The 19,443-nt window shown below is 41.5% G+C and overlaps 1 long non-coding RNA gene across 2 annotated transcripts; it reads right to left on the bottom strand.

The window, feature by feature from the left end:
- Positions 1 to 1,119: 1,119 nt before the first annotated feature.
- On the bottom strand, positions 1,120 to 19,412 carry LOC148790562 (uncharacterized). 2 transcript variants are annotated; one of them, XR_016077456.1, is made up of 4 exons: positions 19,230 to 19,412; positions 2,124 to 2,311; positions 1,775 to 1,869; positions 1,120 to 1,673 (listed from the first exon to the last, which is right to left on the bottom strand). It is a non-coding gene; the product is annotated as an uncharacterized LOC148790562 (long non-coding RNA). The 2 variants fall into 2 exon arrangements; XR_016077455.1 differs by lacking the exon at positions 2,124 to 2,311.
- Positions 19,413 to 19,443: the final 31 nt, after the last annotated feature.

The raw sequence follows: 19,443 nt of genomic DNA, 5'->3' as shown, positions 1-19,443 counted from the left end.
ATCAAAGTCATGTTTGATTGGGCAGATATAATTTCAAATATATGCACCACTCTTTACATGAGTGGGGGTGTTGGGAGAAACGTCTTTTGCAATTCAACTTCAGATGTCTTATTTGATGGTTGATGGCAGTTTGGATTTCTTATTCACAATATTGATTGTCACAGCACTAGCAGTTGTACACCAAGAACATCTCCGCAAGGTTCAAAAAATCATTATATATCGGCTTGTATTAGCTAATACGAATCGTATTGGGAGCATTCCGATACTCCCCTACAGAGGGTGTATTGGGGTTTTGACCGATTCACGGGATAGAGGAACCTTAAACTGCCCCTCCCTAAACCTGACTTGAAAAAAAGTAAAAAAAATAAAAAAACAATACCGATACTACCCAATACATCCCTACCACGTATCGGGCATATCAATATTTAGAACCTTGCATCTCCGTAATATGAAATCAAATCTGCACCCTATATGCACATCTCGGGTCTCAGCATGTATTGGGAACATCTCCAAAAGTTGTTAGTGGGAGATATTCCCAATACACGGTTGGGATATGTTGTGGGGCACATATATGGATTCCCATAGTTTATGTTTTTACTCATGGGGAGTATTCTCAATGCATTGCTGCAAGGGCTGTGAAGTGGGTGATGGGGTGTAAGGACCAATTTCATAACGAGGAAATCCGATTTCACTTGATGGCACCTAAGTGTTTTAAAGTGTTGTATTATGTAAAACACGTAACTTTTTTGAGGCTTAGTTTGGATAGAATACAAATGCAAATATGTACAGTGCAAATACATACAAAATAATATAAAATAAGTTTTATATTCTACATATTTGCATTTGTACTCCTTCCAAACTGAGCCATTTCCAATGATATAATTCAAATTTCTTAATTTCCAATGATATAATGCAAATGCTAGGACTTAAACCCTACAAAAAGATTTGAATAGGAAAAGAGTTCGACTACGATATTAGAAAAAAAATGATCGTCACATAATAAAAATAGTATTCATCAAAATTCAACCGGGGGGGATGATTGGTTAGAGCACTTCCTGTATCATAGCTTTTCCAGCATAATAGATTTACCCATAAGGAAAATTTATTCACCAAAAGGCAACGGAATAAGTCATTCAATTCAACCATTTCAGCTGTGAAATGTATTGTTATAGTAAAAATCTCAAATGTATTGCTAAAACCTTGATCCAAGAAATTCATGTTTTAATTCTTTTAATATAAACACATACAAAAGATTCATGTATTTAGCATTCTTTCTTAAAAAAATCTTATAAAAATGAGGTCAAATGCATAAATTTAATATACAAAAAGTTGTTATTCTTTTAAGGGATAAGGCTTTTCATATGATGACAATTTTCTTTAGCCTCTTCTGATGTAAATGACGGGGATGCATTCATCAATGAAGTTGTAGACAACGCAACCACTCGAATTTCATTTCATGTATTCACTTTTTTTTCCCTCTAATGAGGTTTTCTTTCTTTTATAAGAAGTCTTCTAATGAGGAAATGGCTGCATGTTCCGTCAACCACATTCATGATAATGACGGGTCCCATGAAATCTGAAATCTGTTGTGAGTATTCTCTCTTATTATTTCTTATTATGGAGCTCCACCTTGCCTTTTGTGCATTCACGTGTAGCTCAGTGGCCGGCTGGTACTGTAATTTCTAAAATTTATCAGTTGTAAATATACACTTGACCGTGATTCTAAGCTCATCCAAAAATTTGCACTCATCCAGATCCAACTGAATAAGCTTACCAATTAATATATAGCCTTCCAGCTGTAGCCAAGCAACGATCGGAGGACAGGAGTTGTCAACTTGATTCTGAGTCTTCGACGTCTTCATTCATGGACTGAATCAGACGGATCAGAAATGAGACAGGCAAAAAGACCTTAGAAAAAAAAAAAAAACATATCATTACACAAAGGACCTTCTGAAAACAGAAAAAGTGAATATATCTTCGTGGTTATTCAATTAGGCCTTGTTACCATAAAAAAGGCCTTGACAAAATATTGGACAATGCACATTGGAATTCCCTCAATTCAGACATCAGACTAAAGATGAAACCTAATAGAAGCAACAAAGTTACTGAGATGAAAAGCCAACCAGGAAACGTGATGAGGATCAGTTTTGACGCATCTGTCAGCAATTGAGAGAAATAAGCACATCAGTGAAGGTAGCTGAAGCCTAGCTCGCAACAGGACCCATCCAAACAGTGAACTCATAGTTGACTGCATTAACAGAAACGTTGAGGGTTGCCATTCCATGGAACATAAGCTTGATCACCCAAGAATCTGGACATTTGTTTAAGCCCACAACATGTAGGTTAGAGAAGAGGAAACCAAGTAGCTGATTCTAGAGGATTTGTTGGGTTGCACTGTAGAGACAGTGAAATCTACCCATAGGGCTATTTTTGTATTTTTACTTTTCTTTTCTATATATCTCTCTTTGTATTATATCTCTCATGTATATTAAGGACAGATCTGTCTTTTTACAACTTAATATAAATATTTCTTTTAGGGTGTCGACTGACACAAGTTGTCACACCCACCCTTCGATTGTGTTGTCTCTCTCTTTCTCAGTTTTTCGATCCGACTCTGACATGGTATTAGAGTAGGTCACGATCTGATCTACGAGCGACTACTTCCTCATCTCTTTCTTATCTGTTATCTAGAGTACTCCCTAACAGTATTTGGGAGGCTCTTGAGTGTTCTTAAACCCAATTTCTGAAGCTGCTTTTAATCAGAACTCGATAGACTTTGTTCCTGGACTGCTGCGCCACCAGATTTCTCTTTCAGATTGGATCTCCCTCTAGAAGCATCGGGTCGGGCTAAAACTTTAGATCTAGTGTCACCCAGGGCAGATCTACTGTTTCCAATTGGTTTGGTTTGAATCGGATTTGATCTAGAAGGGTTTTGAGCCACTTCAGAGTTTGACAAACCCTTACAGTTTCATTTTTTGGACATTAACTGAAAGGTACTTCATTATTCTACTGTTTTGAACACTTCTCTATGTGGTTTTTCTTGCTCTTGTGATTCAATGGTATCAGAAAGAATGGAAGTTCTCCCCATCAAGTTTAATGGTACGAACTATGCACTTTGGAAATTCAATTTCCAATTTCATGTGGAGGCAAAAGGTTTCTGAGGATATTTGGATGGATCAGTAGTTAAACCTGATGATTCAGACATCAAAGGTCTTAATCAGTGGAGAATTGATAATGCAAAAATTGCATCTTAGATCTTAGGATCCATTGAAACTGACATTGCAATTCCTATGAGAGGATACAAGACTGCTTGTGAGATGTATGAGTATTTCGAAAGTATATCAGCAATCAAACACCTCAAAACAATACCGGATAGAGGTTGACATCTTCTCCTATTATCAAAGAGAAAGAAAGGTCCAATAGTACTATGCCAGGTTTATTAACCTTTGGACTGAATATGAGCTTGTTCACATGGGGAATGATCCTTCAGAATGTTGTGTAAAGTATATGAAGGAACATTTCAATAGAAGAAAGATTATGCACTTCCTAATGCATCTCAGACCTGAATTCAAAGTTGTTAGATCTAATATCCTGAGTCGATGAACACTTCCTGACTTGGATACTATTCTCGGTAAAATTCTGAGGGCTGAACCCATATTTACCACACAGACTACTCTGGATGGAAGGAAAAAGTCTAACATTGATACGGCCTTTCTAGCAATAAAACCGAAAGGGAAAAAGAACTTCTCTAAAATATAGTGCTATGAATGTAAGGAGTTCGGACATGTTGTTTCTCATTGCAAGAAAAATAATACATGCACCTACTGTAAGCAGGTTGGCCATATTATCACTGAATGCCCCACTCGACCTCTGAAAAGCAATGGATCAAATTAGAAGAAAGGAAGCTATAAGGCTTATTAGACAGGTGTAAATGGATAAGATGTAACATCCTCCATTACTTCTGTGACTAGGCAAAATGACACCTCAGGTAGCATGTCTGAAGAACGAATTCAATAGCTCATGTCCTCTGTTATCTCTTCAACCTTCTCTACTATGGGCCTGTCTAGTAAGTCTCCTACCTACTGTCCTTCATCGAACCATTTATGGTACATTGACTCAGGAGCCTCTAACCATATGACAAGGGCCGCTCTTGGTCAGTGTCCTAAACCCCATCTCCCCAATAAACACATTGTTACTGCTAATGGTGAGAAATTAGATATACTTGGATGTGATGATTTATATTTATCTACTTCTAAGTCATCTCCATTTCATTTGTCCAAAACCCTATTTGTACCTAAGCTTACCACCAGTTTAATTTCTGTTGGCTAACTTGTAAAGGAAGGTAACAATGTCTCATTTACTTCTGATGATTGTTTGATATAGGACCGGAAAACTGGGGAGGTGAAGGGGAAGGGGCGTAGTTTGGAAAGACTCTTTGTTCTAGAATTTGAGAAGAATAAAACTGTGCATGCTTCTACCTCATGTTTAAATTCTACTACTTCTAGTTCTGAATCTGTTAATTGTAATAAAGATTGGTAATTGTGGCATAAACGAATGATTGGGCCATCCTTTTTCTAAGAAACTTGATCAGTTGTTTTCCTCTAGCAATTTACCTGTTTCTAATGTTTTTCTTAAAAATGTGAATAAAGACTGCATTACTTGTAGCTTATGTAAGAGTCATATTTTGCCTTTTCCTTCTCATTCTGAATATGCAACAGTCCCTTTTTATTTAATAATACATAGTGATGTTTGGTTGTCTCCAGTTGTCTCACGGATGGGTTTTAAATATTTTGTAACCTTTATTGATGACTGCACTCGTTTCACTTGGGCCTATTTTCTTCAAAAGAAATCTGAAGTGTACTCCATATTTCAACACTTTCACACATGTTGTCACTCAGTTTGATGCCCGAATTTGTGTGCTACGATCGGATTCAGGGGGACAATATATTGATGGAGATTTCTAAAACTACTTAAAACAACATGAAATTCAAACCCAAAAGTCTTGTCTAGGCACCCCACAACAAAAAAGGGTTGCAAAAAGAAAAAATGAGCATATCTTGAGTGTAGTCAAAACCCTTTTACATGATTCCCACGTATCCTCTTGGTTTTGGGTGAAGGCGGCCAACACTGCTATGTATCTCATAAATCGTCTTCCGTCATCAATTTTGAACAATTCCTCTCCTTTTCAATCCCTCTTCCACAAATCCCCAGACTTATCCATGCTCAGAGTATTCGGATGTGCTTGTTTTGTCCACCTTCCACCCCATGAACGCACAAAGTTAACTACACAAGCAGCTTTGTGCGCCTTTATGGAGTATAGCTCTGAACATAAAGGGTATCTTTGCTATGACTCTTTGGTTTGTCGTCTTTGAATTTCTCGTAATATAGTTTTTCCTTAAAGTGTGTCATTTTTTGAACATATTGTGAAGTTCCCAACTCCTTCTATTTCCTTGCTGCATAGTTTTGATTCTACAAGTACATCGGATACTCCATTGTCACCTCCACAACAACTTCAGACCTACTTCAGGAAGCAACAACCTTGTTCAGTCTCCATCCCCCCTCTGCTCCACCTCTAGTTGCTGATCCGGTCACTCCAGCTACCTCAATAAGTGTTCAAGACCTTCCCTCTGAACCTATTGCTCCTACTTTACGCCGTTCCTCTAGAATTTCTCGTCCACCTAACCGTTATGGTTATTCACCAGACCATAGCTCATTTTTTGCCATTTTATCTACCACAGACATTCCCTGATCTTATCAGTAGGTTGTAGCAGAACCACATTGGAAAGATACAATGGATTTTGAGATTCAAGCTCTTCTGGAGAATGACACCTGGGACCTAATCAAAGCAACACCTGAGACATCTCTCATAGGAAGCCGATGGGTCTATTCTGTGAAACTAAAATCTGATGGAAGCTTAGACAGATACAAAGCTGGGCTTGTTGCATAGGGTTACAAACAGGAATATGGGATAGACTATGAGGAGACTTTTGCTCTTATAGCTAAGATGACCAATGTACAACTTTTAATGGCTGTGCCTGCAGTCAAACAATGGACAATTCATCAGATGGATGTCAAGAATGCTTTTCTCCATGGGGAAGATGTCACTTTATGGCCTGAAGCAAGCTCCTAGGGCTTTTGAGAAGTTCAGGTCTGTCATCACTGATGCTGACTTTATTTAGAGTTCTTTTGATTACTCCTTGTTCACCCTAAGGCGGAAGCAAGGAGTAACGATATTATTCCTTTATGTTGATGATATACTCATTACAGGGGATGACATAGAAAGAATTTCTAGGCTACAACAGTTACTCAGTAAATCCTTCAAAATGAAGGACTTGGGACCGTTGACATATTTCTTGGGGCTTGAGGTGAGCAGAAATTCTCGAGGCTACTTTGTTAATCAACAGAAGTATGCAGCTGATCTAGTTAAACTGGCAAATCTTAGTGATTCTAAGATTGTGGGCACTCCACTAGAACTGAATCTGAAACTCAACAAAGATGATGGGTCTCCCCTTGAAGATCCTACCCTTTATCGTCAGTTAGTGGGCAGTTTAATCTATCTCACCATGACTCAGTTGGACATATCTTATGCAGTTCAAATAGTAAGTCAGTTTGTGTCTTCTCCGAGACAACCACATTTATCTACATTCCATCAGATTATAAGATATGTACGGGGCACACTATCACATGGGATATTCTTCTCCTCATCATCTCCCATTCATCTTATGGCCTATGCAGATGCTGATTGAGCTGGATGCCTTGACACCCGACGGTCCACAATTGGCTAGTGTGTCTTCCTAGGCAACTCTCTTATCTCATGGAAGTGCAAGAAACAAGCTATTGTGTCCAAATCTTCCACTGAAGCTGGATACAGGGCTGTCTTCCGTATGTAGTGAGATCATATGGCTTCGGGCTCTTCTATTTGAAATACTAAGTGAGCCACCATTGTCTGTTCCTCTTTATGCAGACAACATCAGTGCAATCAAACTTGCATCCAACCCCGTCTTCCATGAGCGCACCAAACACATAGAAGTTGATTGCCACTTCATTTGCAATCTCCTTATTGAGGGTACCATATCTCTTCCTTATGTCTCCTCCGGACTCCAATTGGCAAACTTGTTAACTAAAGCAATGACACGGGCTTGGCATCTATTTCTTATGGACAAACTTATGCTTATTCCTAGGCATCAGTTTGAGGGGGAGTGTAGAGATAGTGAAATCTAGCCGTAGGTCTATTTTTGTACTTTTACTTTTCTTTTCCGTATATCTCTCTTTGTATTATATCTCTCATGTATATTAAGGACAGATCTGTCCTTTTACAACTTAATATAAATATTTCTTTTAGGGTGTCAACTGACACAAGTTGTCACACCCACCATTCGGCTGTGTTGTCTCTCTCTCTTTCTCTTTTTCAGTTTTTCGATTTGACTCTAACATGCACTACCTGACGCCTCTGTTGGTGCATCTATCCATTGTATTAAAAACAAAATTCATCACATTTACATGGTACCAGCTGATTCTTTGGCAGTTTTGGGAATACAATGGCCTAGTTAATGACAAATTGTAAAATTTGAAGAAATAGCAGTTATTTTTCTGTGAAATGCCAACAGAAAAGGCAGCTGAAGCATCACCTGGTAATATTACACAGGAATGTTTCTGGTGTTCCTGCCTAGTTACTGGTAGCAAAACATAGTTGTTTTCTGTTCTCTGAACATAGAACACCACCAAATGCCACTTAAGCTGCCTAGGCAACCCTAATACAAGAATGTTTCTGGGAGTTTGGAAGTGATAGTAACAAAACAAGCTAGGCACATCACAGTTTTGGCCACCTGTCATCAAACATGAAAAATGCACTTGCACATATTATTAATTTTTTGTTTTTTTTTTTGAAAACTCTCATGTGTTAAGGACAGGTAGCACAAAATAATGATGTGCCTAGCATTGTTTGCTACCAGCAGATCCATGCCATTTCTGGTGTTCTACATAGCCAAAAAATAGTTTTTTCTGAGAACACCAAAAGTGTCCTGTTGAAATGTTACCACAAGCTGCCTGTGGAAATAGATTATACTTGCATGGCAGCATCTGGTGATTCTTATGCAAGGGAACCCCATTAATATAGCGTTCTGTAACAAACAACTCCAAATTCTATTCAAAGATAACTCTCCACAGAAGAGTACCCTCTTTTATTGTCAGGATTGTATTGCCTCTTTCATACATGCATTATATATCTACATGAAGCTATTGTAAGTTGTAATATTACCAAATATAATTGAAATCAATAATATAATAAGATGGACTGCTATAGTTGAAATCTGGAGATCTCCACAAACAGTTGGTTTGATTGGGCAAATGGTTACTGTACTACCCAACTTGCATACCTTGTATATCATTAACAAACCTTTCTTGACATTCCTAAAGGATGAGATTAATAAGCCAACTCAGATACTTCTGCATTGGATCAACTCCATGACTTCCAATTGCCATAATCTAAGCATCAGAGCAGTCCTTATATTAATATGGAATAAGCGAGAGTTACAAATACCAACTTTTCCTTCCTGTCTTTCTATTTATCTTTTTTGATTATGCATCTATCAACTAAAATCATACACTTAGACCGAATTTACTAAGACAAAATGTGGAGAATAGTTAGGTAGTCAATGTTTTGCCCTTTATATGATTAAAAACCATATTTCACGTGTCCAGGAAAAAAAGGAAAAGCACAATCATGATTAAAGAGGCAGACCATCTAAAAAAGGAGAGCATTTTGTTGAAAATGATTTTCAGGTATTGATAGCAGTTATTTCTTCCCCTTCTTTAGTAGGGACTTTCATATTGTTGGCTGATGTCTTATTCGTGCTAGATTTAATGCAGACTTGTGCTTTCTAACCTATAAAAAAAAGGTTTAACATGTATCTGTTTTCCACAATGATGAATCATCATCTAGAAGGCAAGGAGTTTCATAAATTAATTCACTAACAATAATCTGTATTTTGTTGTACACATAAGCTGACATGTATAGTCACAATGTTGTATGCTGTGTATACAACCTATACATTGTATACATCACAGTTAGCATGTACATTAGTGTTTGCTGACTGCTGTAAAAGAGCTTTATTCATGCGAATCTTTATTCATGCGAAATTTGTATTTGCAGTCAAAACACAATTTTTGTGCAATGAATAATTCTATGGACTAAAGCAATTGACAAATGCTACCATGCAAGGAAAGGAAAGAAACATATCAGGGAATTGCATGCAAAATGAGAAGTAAAAAACAATAATACAATGCTCTGATGTACAGTTTTAATTTTTAATATTTGAAAATACATAAAAAGTTGGGCTCTTATTGGGTTGGTTTCCTGTAAGACCTAAATCGGAGATCAACACAGTTGAACTGATTGATCGTCTTTGAACCCTAACAAAATCTGAGGCATGAAAAATTCAATCCAAGTACCTAACCTGTGCTAGAATTGGGTCACATTGGTTGAGTTTGAGTTGAGCTTCAACCTTCACTAAGGAGTGATTATTGATTATTGGATCCAGATTAATTAGCTGTGGAAGGGCAGACCAGGTAATCAGGGTAACCATTAATGCTCCTTCTCATAATGCATATGCATCCATCCCTGGTGCTGCTGCACACTCAACTCATAGTGTTGATTTGTTACTGAAGGAGATCCGAGGTATCAATGTGTCATTATGGCACTTCATACAATGAGTTCAACCATCAAACAACAAAAATGGAGCTAGTGGTGTCATCCATTTACTCCACAGTACAACTTTGAGGTTCAACAGATATTGCACCAGTACCACATGATGAACAGAACATTAATACAGGTCCCATATCCATTCAGTATGCGGAGTGGGGCACAATTTCCTGTTTCTGGCTTTATCTATCGTTTCTTCTAACAAGAAAGTGACACACAAGAAGCAGGTAGAAGCATGTAGCAATAAGTTTGTATGATGTATGAAGTAGAACAACCATATGTCAGTAATAGCAAAACAGTTTTGTTGTTATGTATAAAATTTAGGTACAATGGAAGGTTCCAGTTGGTAAGGCCTCTAGCGGGTTCTAGTGGAGACTTGGGATTGAGTGCCACCTTCTCCAGGGTTTGGGGGATGGGCTCCCCTGTCCTCCTGCCCCCAGTTGTGTAGTCCCATTAATAAAAGAAAAAGAAAAAAAATAAGTACATTGATTAAGTGCCATGCACCCCTTTGTTATTCCTGATCCATGCAAATAATTACCTCTCAATCTCCTATTTGTAGTTGAGAGTTTTGGTCAGTCTTAGACCATGTAGCACTGTCCATAATTCTGCCCTAATTGAGTCACCTTCCCATATAAGACCTCAAAAGAGTGCTAGAATGTTTCAATCTCATATCCACGGGGGGGGGGGGGGGGGGGGGCACCATGGGCAGCCGATATCAATTTTTGAGTATGCCATTTATGGTGAACTGCTTGAAAGCCTCCAAAGTTTTTATCCAATTACTAACCTTTACCATTATGCTTTCTAATACTGCATCTTCATTCTTACTCTTGCCTCTGAAGATTCTTGGGTTTCTTTTTTCCCAAATACATCAAAGAGTAGCTGCTCCTGTGCATCTCCACATAATTTTGCCTTTTCTTTTGGCTGGAGAGAAGGGAGAGCTGAATAGGCTTTGTAGATTCAATGGAGGACCCACCTACAACCAAATAAAGAGAAAAGAAACTCCCAAAATTTGGAAGAAAAATGGTAGGAGATTAATAGATGGAACATATTTTATCACTTGCCAAACACAAAGGGCAAACATGAGAAGACAAATGCTAGTAAGGTTTTTCCCTTGAAGATTCTTGAAGGAGTTAATTTTGTCATGATCAACCTCCCACTAGAGAGCTCTAACTTTTGGTGGAATAGGTCCTTTCCAAATTGAATTGATTGGACACACTAGATGACGAGAAGGACTAATTGAGGACAGGAAAAAATATCCTTTAATATTCAATATCCAGACCCTACCATCTCCACTTGAGATATTAAGATTTAAAGACTCCCTTCAATGACTCAAGTAAGGAGCTAAGAAATGTTATCTCATGGTCTCTTAGTCATCTCTTGAGACCCAGACCCTATTGTGGCGGTCTGGTGGGTGATTTGTTCAAGAGATCACCCTAACTCTCCTCACTCTTTTCTTGACTGAAAACTCAATGCCTTTATTCCCAATTCGTAGCTCCTTAAATAGGAGATTACAAGAGGTGAGGGTCCTCCCTGTAGGAGAACTCCTTATTGAATTCGGCTATTAAGGATAAGGCTAGGATAAATCCAACTTTAAATCAACTCCTACTCCTACTTCTAATCGATAAACACTTCTACTAAGAACAGACTTAACTCCTACTTCTAATAGATAAGGTAAGAACGGATGGGATAAGATAAGCTGATGGAGCTGGCAAGATAAGCTGTCGTGTGGGCCCCTCCTTATCGCTGCTGCCGGCGGCGATATATCTTCCCCACGAACGCATCCATAACATCACACCCCTCCTGGGCAACGAGCTTGTCCGCAAGCTCGAGATCTGGGTAGGCGTTGTGAAGATCAGTCCAAGGGATCCAGGTGGCCTCAGCTGACGGTAGGTCGTCCCATTCCACTAGGACCTCGAAAGTACCTCGATTGACGCGGGACAGGACAAGAGCCCGAGGTTGGAGAATGGGTCTGCCATCCTTTAAGGGTGGTAGGGGAGGTACCTTATCAGGAGGAGGACCTGTAAAAGGCTTGAGCAAGGACACGTGGAAGGTATCATGGAGTCTGTTGTGCTCTGGTAGTTCGAGCTGATATGCAACCTTCCCGATCTGCCGTAAAATCTTGAAGGGCCCGTAGAATTTGGGAGCCAGTTTAGGAGGAGCTCTGCGTTTGAGGGAGTGCTTCCGATAGGGTTGGAGCTTCAGCCACACGAACTGTCTGGGCTCGAAGATTAATTCTCGGTGGCGCTGATCGTAAGCGTTCTTCATGCGTGTCTGAGCTTGCTGTAAGCGGAGGGAGACTTCAGCTAGGAGGGCATCGCGATCTTGTAGGCTTCGATCCACTTCTTCCAACCGTGTTGAACCGGGTTCGTAAGACAATAGGCAGGGAGGGTCCCGACCATAAACAACCCGGAAGGGAGTCATGCCAAGAGAGGAGTGATAAGACGTGTTGTAAAAGTATTCGGCCCATGGAAGGGTAATCCACCCAATGCCGTGGCTGGTCTCCCACAAAACAACGGAGGCACATCTCTATTGTTCGGTTTACCACCTCCATTTGTCCGCCAGTCTGCGGGTGGTAGGCGGAGGAGAAGGCTAGGGCCGTTCCCTGCAGTCAAAATAGCTCCTTCCAGAAGGTGCTAGTAAAAACCGGGTCTCTATCACTGACGATGGATTCGGGTAGCCCGTGTAACCGGAAAATATGGGTGAAAAAGACGTGGGCAACTGAAACCGTGCTATATGGGTGGGATAAGGGAATGAAATGAGCATACTTGGAAAAACGATCCACCACCACGAATAAGACCGATTTCCCGCCAACCTTGGGTAGGCCCTCAATGAAGTCCATAGAAATATCGGCCCAGATCTATGTTGGGAGTGAAAGTGGTTGGAGAAGGCCTGCTGGGTGCAAGTCTGTTAGAGATAAGAACCGAGTTCTGTTAGAAGTAGGAGTTTGATTTAAAGTTGGATTGTCCTAGCTTAGTCGAATGTAAGGAGTCTCTTCTTGTAATCTCCTATTTAAGGAGCTATGATTTGGGAATAAAGTATTCAGTTTCCAGTCAAGAGAAGAGTGAGGAGAGTTCGGGTGGTCTCTTGGACAAATCACCCATTCGGTTTTCCACAATAGGGTCTGCACGCAAGGGAAGGCGCAAGGGGAAGCAGGAGGTTCTCCCCATGGACCGACCCGTGACGAGATCCTACGCCCGGGCCCATAACAGCAAGTTTTCCCACTTTTGTTGTTGGCACACAGAGCAATTCTGGATGAAGTCCCGTACCGAAGCTCTCATACCTTGCCAATGGAAATCGGTGTGGATGCGGTGCAATGTTTTCTGAACACCTTCATGTGTGAAGTTATGTATGTTGGAGATGACGGAGGGGATTAAGGGGCAGTCGGCTGGGAGATATATCCGTCCCTTGTATAGTGCCAAATCGTCGTGTATGGACCAGTTTGGGTTGGTCGTTTCGGACAGTATTTTCTGGACAAGGTCATTCCACTCCAGTGATTGCGGCAGTGTGTTCAGAATGTCTTTCAACAGGGTGGCTCGGGGTTGTGAGATCGCATGGAGGAGCATATTGTCTTCTTCTCGGCGAGACAAGGCATCTGCTGCACGGTTTAAGGATCCCGCCTTGTAGTTCACCTGAAAATCAAAACCAAGCAGTTTGCTGACCCAATGCTGTTGCGGCGAGGTGGTAAGCCGTTGTTCCAACAAATATTTGAGGCTGTAGTGGTCTATCTTGACGACGAAGGTCCTTCCCCATAAGTATGGCCTCCAGTGCTGCACTGCCTTAGCCAACCCAATTAGTTCGCGTTCGTAAGCGGGTAATTTAAGGTGGCGGTCAGCCAGTTTGCGGCTGAAGAAGGCGACCAGGTGCCCTTGCTACTGTAGTATGGCGTCGCTGTCGGATGCATCGCATTTGACTGTGAACTCGAGGTCAAAGTTTGGCAACTGTAAGACCGACGTGGAGAGGGCTTCTCTTAAACTCGCAAAGGCTGCATCGGTTGTACTATCCCAATGGAAGGCATTTTTCTTGAGCAGATTGGTTAGTGGGGCTGCCAAAAGTCCGTAATTTTGTACAAACTTGCGGTAGTAACCCGTCAACCCCAGGAACCCGCGGAGAGCCTTGGCGGATTGAGGCTTGGGCCATTCCTTGATTGCCTGAATCTTGGAGTCATCCACAGTGACCCCTTGCCCGTTGATCACATGTCCTAAGTAAAGGACCCGACGTTCCCCAAAGGAGCATTTGGATCGCTTAAGGAAGAGTTGGTGTTGGCGCAGGAGTTCAAAAACGGTCCGTAGATGCTGCACGTGTTCTACCCACAACTTGCTATAGACTAGGATGTCATCAAAAAATACTAAGACGAATCTGCGGAGGTGGGAGTGAAATACCTCGTTCATCAGGGACTGGAACGTGGAAGGAGCGTTGCTGAGGCCGAATGGCATAACGAGGAATTCAAAATGGCCATGATGTGTTCGGAAAGCCGTTTTCTCCACATCTTCGGGAGTCATCCGGACCTGAAAGTAACCCGACCGGAGGTCTAGTTTTGAGAAGTATTGGGCGCCATGGAGTTCGTCCAGTAGCTCATCTATGACGGGGATAGGAAATTTATCCTTGACCATCCGACTGTTAAGCTCTCTGTAGTCCACACAAAATCTCCAAGTCCCATCTTGCTTGGGTACCAACAGAACCGGCGAGGAGAAGGGGGAGCGGCTAGGACAGATGATTCCCTGCTGCATCATATCCGCACACTGCCTTTCTTTTTCATCCTTCTATCAGTATGGGTAGCGATAGGGTCGAACGACGACGGGATCTGATCCGTTTATCGGAGGGATCCGATGATCGTAGGCTCTGGTAGGTGGGAGCCCCTTGGGTTCTTGGAATACCGCAGAGAAATCCGTGAGGAGCTTCTCCATCTCTATTGTGCGCATATTCTCACCCTGAAGTGTATGCAACTGTGTTTTTGTCCTTATCCTGGTTCCCTGCCAGGTAACTGGTTTTCCATCCAGATGGAATGTCATTGTTAGGGCGCTGAAATCCCATAGGATTGGCCCTAGAGTGATCAGCCACTTGACTCCCAGGATGATGTCGAATTCATCTGAGGATAGCACGAATAAATCAGCAAGGAAAGATTCTGATCCGACCTGAATTTTGGTGTTCCTGCAGATTCCGGGGCTGTGGACCCTTTCCCCGTTTGCTATGGCTACCTGTAGTTGCGGCCTGATTTCCATCGGTAATTCTAACTGGCGGGCAGCTTGCTCACTGACAAAGTTGTGCGTGCTTCCTGAGTCAACGAGGATGCTACTGGTTTCCCTGCTACCTACACCCTCAGTTGCATGGTCTGTGAGGTTTTTATCCCCGTGATCGCGTGAAGGGAGATCTCGGGTTCTGATGCTGCGGGTTCCTCCTCGTCCTCTTCCTATTCATCTACCAGAAGACAAAATAGCCTCTTGCATCTGTGCCCGGCGGAATACAGATCGTCGCAGTTAAAGCACTGCCCCCTTGCGCAACACTCTGCCATCTCAGCTCGGGACAACCGTCTAATGGGTGGTGCTGTCATGCTGCTCCCCATGCTTGATGTCATCCTGGAAATGTTACCGGTAGGTGGCCTCTGTTCCCAGCGGGCTGCTGAAGAAGGGGACACTCCGTCGCCGGCCGACCCACACTGAAGGTCCCGCGGGTGAGCTGCAATTTGCGCTCGAAGGCGCATGCTAGGTTCGTGGCTGTGACCAGGTTGGGAGGGTGTTGCATCTCCACGTCCACCCTTAGGGGTTTTGCTAACCCCGCGGTGAACATATCTATTTGCTGATCTGGTCGTACCGAGGCTGCCCTGGCGAGAAGGGTTAGAAACTGTCGCTGGTAGTCAGCCACAGTTCTAGTTTGCTTGAGGTTAATTAATTCGCCCAGCGGGTTGCTTGTCAACGGGGGTCCAAACCTGAGGAGACAGTAGGATTTAAACTGTTCCCAATTGAGCCCGGGTTCTTCCTGCTCCAGACGGTAGAACCAGAGTTGTGCTTCGTCCACTAGGTGGAAGGCAGACAGACTGACCTTGTCCCTGTCATCAGTGCGTTGGTTACGAAAGAACTGTTCGCAGCGATATAACCATCTTAATGGATCTCCGGTGCCGTTGTAAGACGGAAATTCTAGCAGACTATACTTGGGAATAACTGCGGCTGTTGGGGCGGCAGTCTGATGTTCGTCGGACGTCTCTGCCCAGTCTGGCCGGCGACTGTTGGTGGTGGCAGCGGCTCCCTCAGAGTTCCTTTCCTTGTTAGAGAAAAACGATTCTAGCAAGCGACGCAGCTCCCGGACATCGTCTTTGACCTCACGAACCTCCACGCTGGTTTCCATGAGCCTATGCTCCAGTTCGTGGACCCTGGATGAAAGCTGCTCCAGATCTCCCATGACGGTAGGCTCTGATACCAAGATGTTTGGGCTCGGGCGTAGGATCTTGTCACGGGTTGGTCCACGGGAGGAACCTCTAACTTCCTCTTGCCCCTTCCTTTACGTGCAGACCCTATTGTGGCGGTCTGGTGGGTGATTTGTTCAAGAGATCACCCTAACTCTCCTCACTCTTTTCTTGACTGAAAACTCAATGCCTTTATTCCCAATTCGTAGCTCCTTAAATAGGAGATTACAAGAGATGAGGGTCCTCCCTGTAGGAGGATTCCTTATTTAATTCGGCTATTAAGGATAAGGCTAGGATAAATCCAACTTTAAATCAACTCCTACTCCTACTTCTAATCGATAAACACTTCTACTAAGAACAGAACTTAACTCCTACTTCTAATAGATAAGGTAAGAACGGATGGGATAAGATAAGCTGATGGAGCTGGCAAGATAAGTTGTCATGTGGGCCCCTCCTTATCACTGCTGCCGGCGGCGGTATGTCTTCCCCACGAATGCATCCATAACAGAATCTCCAATGCCATTTTCTTAAAGGAGAGGAATTTCTCAAACACACTCTTCCATACCTAACTAGGGGGGCAATTCAGGCCGGGTTAAGGTCAACCCTAGCCCAACCTGAGGTTCTGAACCCCCAACCCTAACCCAACCTAAAATCCCTCAAAACTAACCCAACCCAAACTTTCTATCATCCTGTTAAAATCTCATAAAATCTCTCAAATTCTCTTAGTCTTTGACTAAGAGACCTAAACTTTATGACCATATTTTTTATTGGTGTTTCCTTATTTGATGTTTTTATTGGTTCTTTACGTAAATGTGAAAAAGATGTTTCAAATGATTAAAGTCTATTATGATCTATGATAGGGTTAGAGGCTTAAAAATTAAGACAAATGCATTATTATAGTATGCAGAAGTACATATGTACACAAGTAATAGTAGAATTGGGTTCAGGTTGGGTCAGGTTGCCCAAGGGGTGAACCTTAGCCAAACCTAAAGTGAAGTCAGGTTGGCATCGCATAAAATCAGACAGCTACCTGTCACAATTGACTTCCAGAACTTTTTTTTTTTTATGAACAAGGATAGTTTTATTACTTCACAAGAAAATGGAGATCTCATACAGCAGCCCGTGGAGAGGCGCAAGCTGCTCTCTCAACTGATTACAAAGAAACTTAAAAGGAAAAGGAAAAGATGAACATTACAGCTGAGCCCAAAACAAAACTTCCCTATTTGTCCCTTTCTTAGCTAAGCCATCAGCCAAAGCATTTGCTGATCTCCCCACCCATTGTGTACTAACAGACATATTCCTTGTCAGCCACTTAAATTTTTTTTACTTCATTTCTGTAGCACCATATAGTTTCCTCAGGGTTCTGCAACCACCCCACCACCACCTTGGAGTCCCCTTCTATAACAAGCTGTCCTACTCCTAACTGATTTGTGAGTTGCACTCCTTGTATGGCTGCTAATAGTTCTGCTCTGACTGAATCCCCAAATCCCAAAGGACCTGAATAAAGCAGTATAATCCTCTTCTTTACTTTTGAACATTTTTGGCCAAATAGTCAAGTGGTCTTTCTTACAGTCCCAGGTTCCAAAAGAAAGTCTCTCATCTTCTAAATCCTCTTTGCTATCAACATTGGAATTTTGAATACAGGCAAATAATAGATGGGGAGAATGGCAAAGGTCGAGTTGATCAATATAATCATGTAGAACAACCATAATATATCATGTATATCCATTATCTGGTCACTTTTATTTCTTTTTTTGTTGAAGATCATTAAAAGTGTATTTGGCAAAAGGCTAAGGATCTTAGTACCATCTCTTCAGATTAATTCTAAAGGATAAAAGCTAGAGAAGAATGTTACTATTCAACTGAAATAGGGTAAAAACCAGTTAGAGTTATATTTCATGGATCACTCGATTACTTTACTTAGAGTTGTTCTCATGTCCCTGTTTTCCACTAAGTTAATCATCATCATTATCATCTAAGCCTTTTCCACTAAGCTACTATGAATTGCACAAATTTCTTATGTGCTCTCATATTATTGAAGCTATCTCTTGTTTCCTTCCATATTTTCTCCAATTAAAGAAGCAATAAACTGAGGTATGCGTCTTCATCTTTAGGTGCACTTCAGATGTTATAGAGAATTAATTGATAGATGGCTCTTCCTCTACAATGAATTGTATTGATTTATTAATATAAATCCAGCACAGACTAGTATGTTACCAATTGTGCACCTGTTCTATAATACTCTGCTAATGCAAATAAAATCAAATAAAGGTCGATTTAGAAACAACAGAACCTGATGGACATATATCAGCTAAGCCCCACTGGCTGACAAATTCATGGAATGCACTTCACCAAGAGCATTATTAACATCTGTGCTTGTTGGTCCTTTGACAACATATGAGGTAAGATTTTCTTCAAAACAAATCATCTGTGTAATCCATCTCATGGAAACAAAGGAGAAGCAAATCAAAATCAAGTTTCTTTGGTAAAAGTTTGTTGAGAGAAGATTGCGGAAATGAACTTAAAGGGGTGCATGGATGAGTCAATGCAGATATGGCAGATTGTTGCAGGAATGTCAAACAGAAGACAGCAAAATCCTAATTGGTTGACAACCTAACTGTTTGACAGGCCACTGCGGTCTAGATTTCAAAATATTGATCTAATCAAAATTGGTCCTAACAGGCACCATTGTTCTCAGTTACATGGCAATATTATTTAGGAGCAGAAGTCCTACTCTCAATGGTCCTTGACAGGTTAAAGAGCTGTAATTATAACCTTTTCAAGCAAAGCAGAAGTTACAATGCAACCTACAAGTTCCATTCAAATTTTGGCACCATGGTTTAAATGATAGCAGTAACAAAACAAAAAAGGAAGTAAGGCGCGAAAAACAAGCAACGACAACCAACAAATTACGTGCGTTATCATGGAATCCATGGTTTATCACAAAACAACGCATAGTAGGATTCTAAGAGAAGGATGTGAATTCGTAAAGGTTGGAACCTTGCAGAGTTGCAGGTTCGGTATCAGCACCGAAAAGTCTAATTCACGATTATGTGATTCCGGCAGTATAGTAACCGAGTATAAACATAACTAGAATGAACGCAGATGAGGCAATGAAATTCAATGACTCACAAATGAAGAGATGCACGAAGATATCGACTATGAGCAACAGATCCGTTGTTTGAGGCGACTACAATGATATCTGGATTAGGGTTCTGAGATGGAGCACATTTGGTGCTGAAAACTTTACGTGACAAAGGGGGCTCTCTCAAGCAAAATGCTGTTTCTGTAACCATTTCTCGTCCCAATCCCCATCAACTTGCTTCAGCCTTCAGCTTGACCTTGA

Source organism: Nelumbo nucifera, chromosome 6 (genome assembly GCF_055504915.1).
Source record: "Nelumbo nucifera cultivar China Antique chromosome 6, China Antique-T2T, whole genome shotgun sequence".
Classification (NCBI taxonomy): domain Eukaryota; kingdom Viridiplantae; phylum Streptophyta; class Magnoliopsida; order Proteales; family Nelumbonaceae; genus Nelumbo; species Nelumbo nucifera.
The sequence above is the reverse complement of the archived record's forward strand: the minus strand, read 5'-3'. Positions and strand labels throughout refer to the sequence as shown.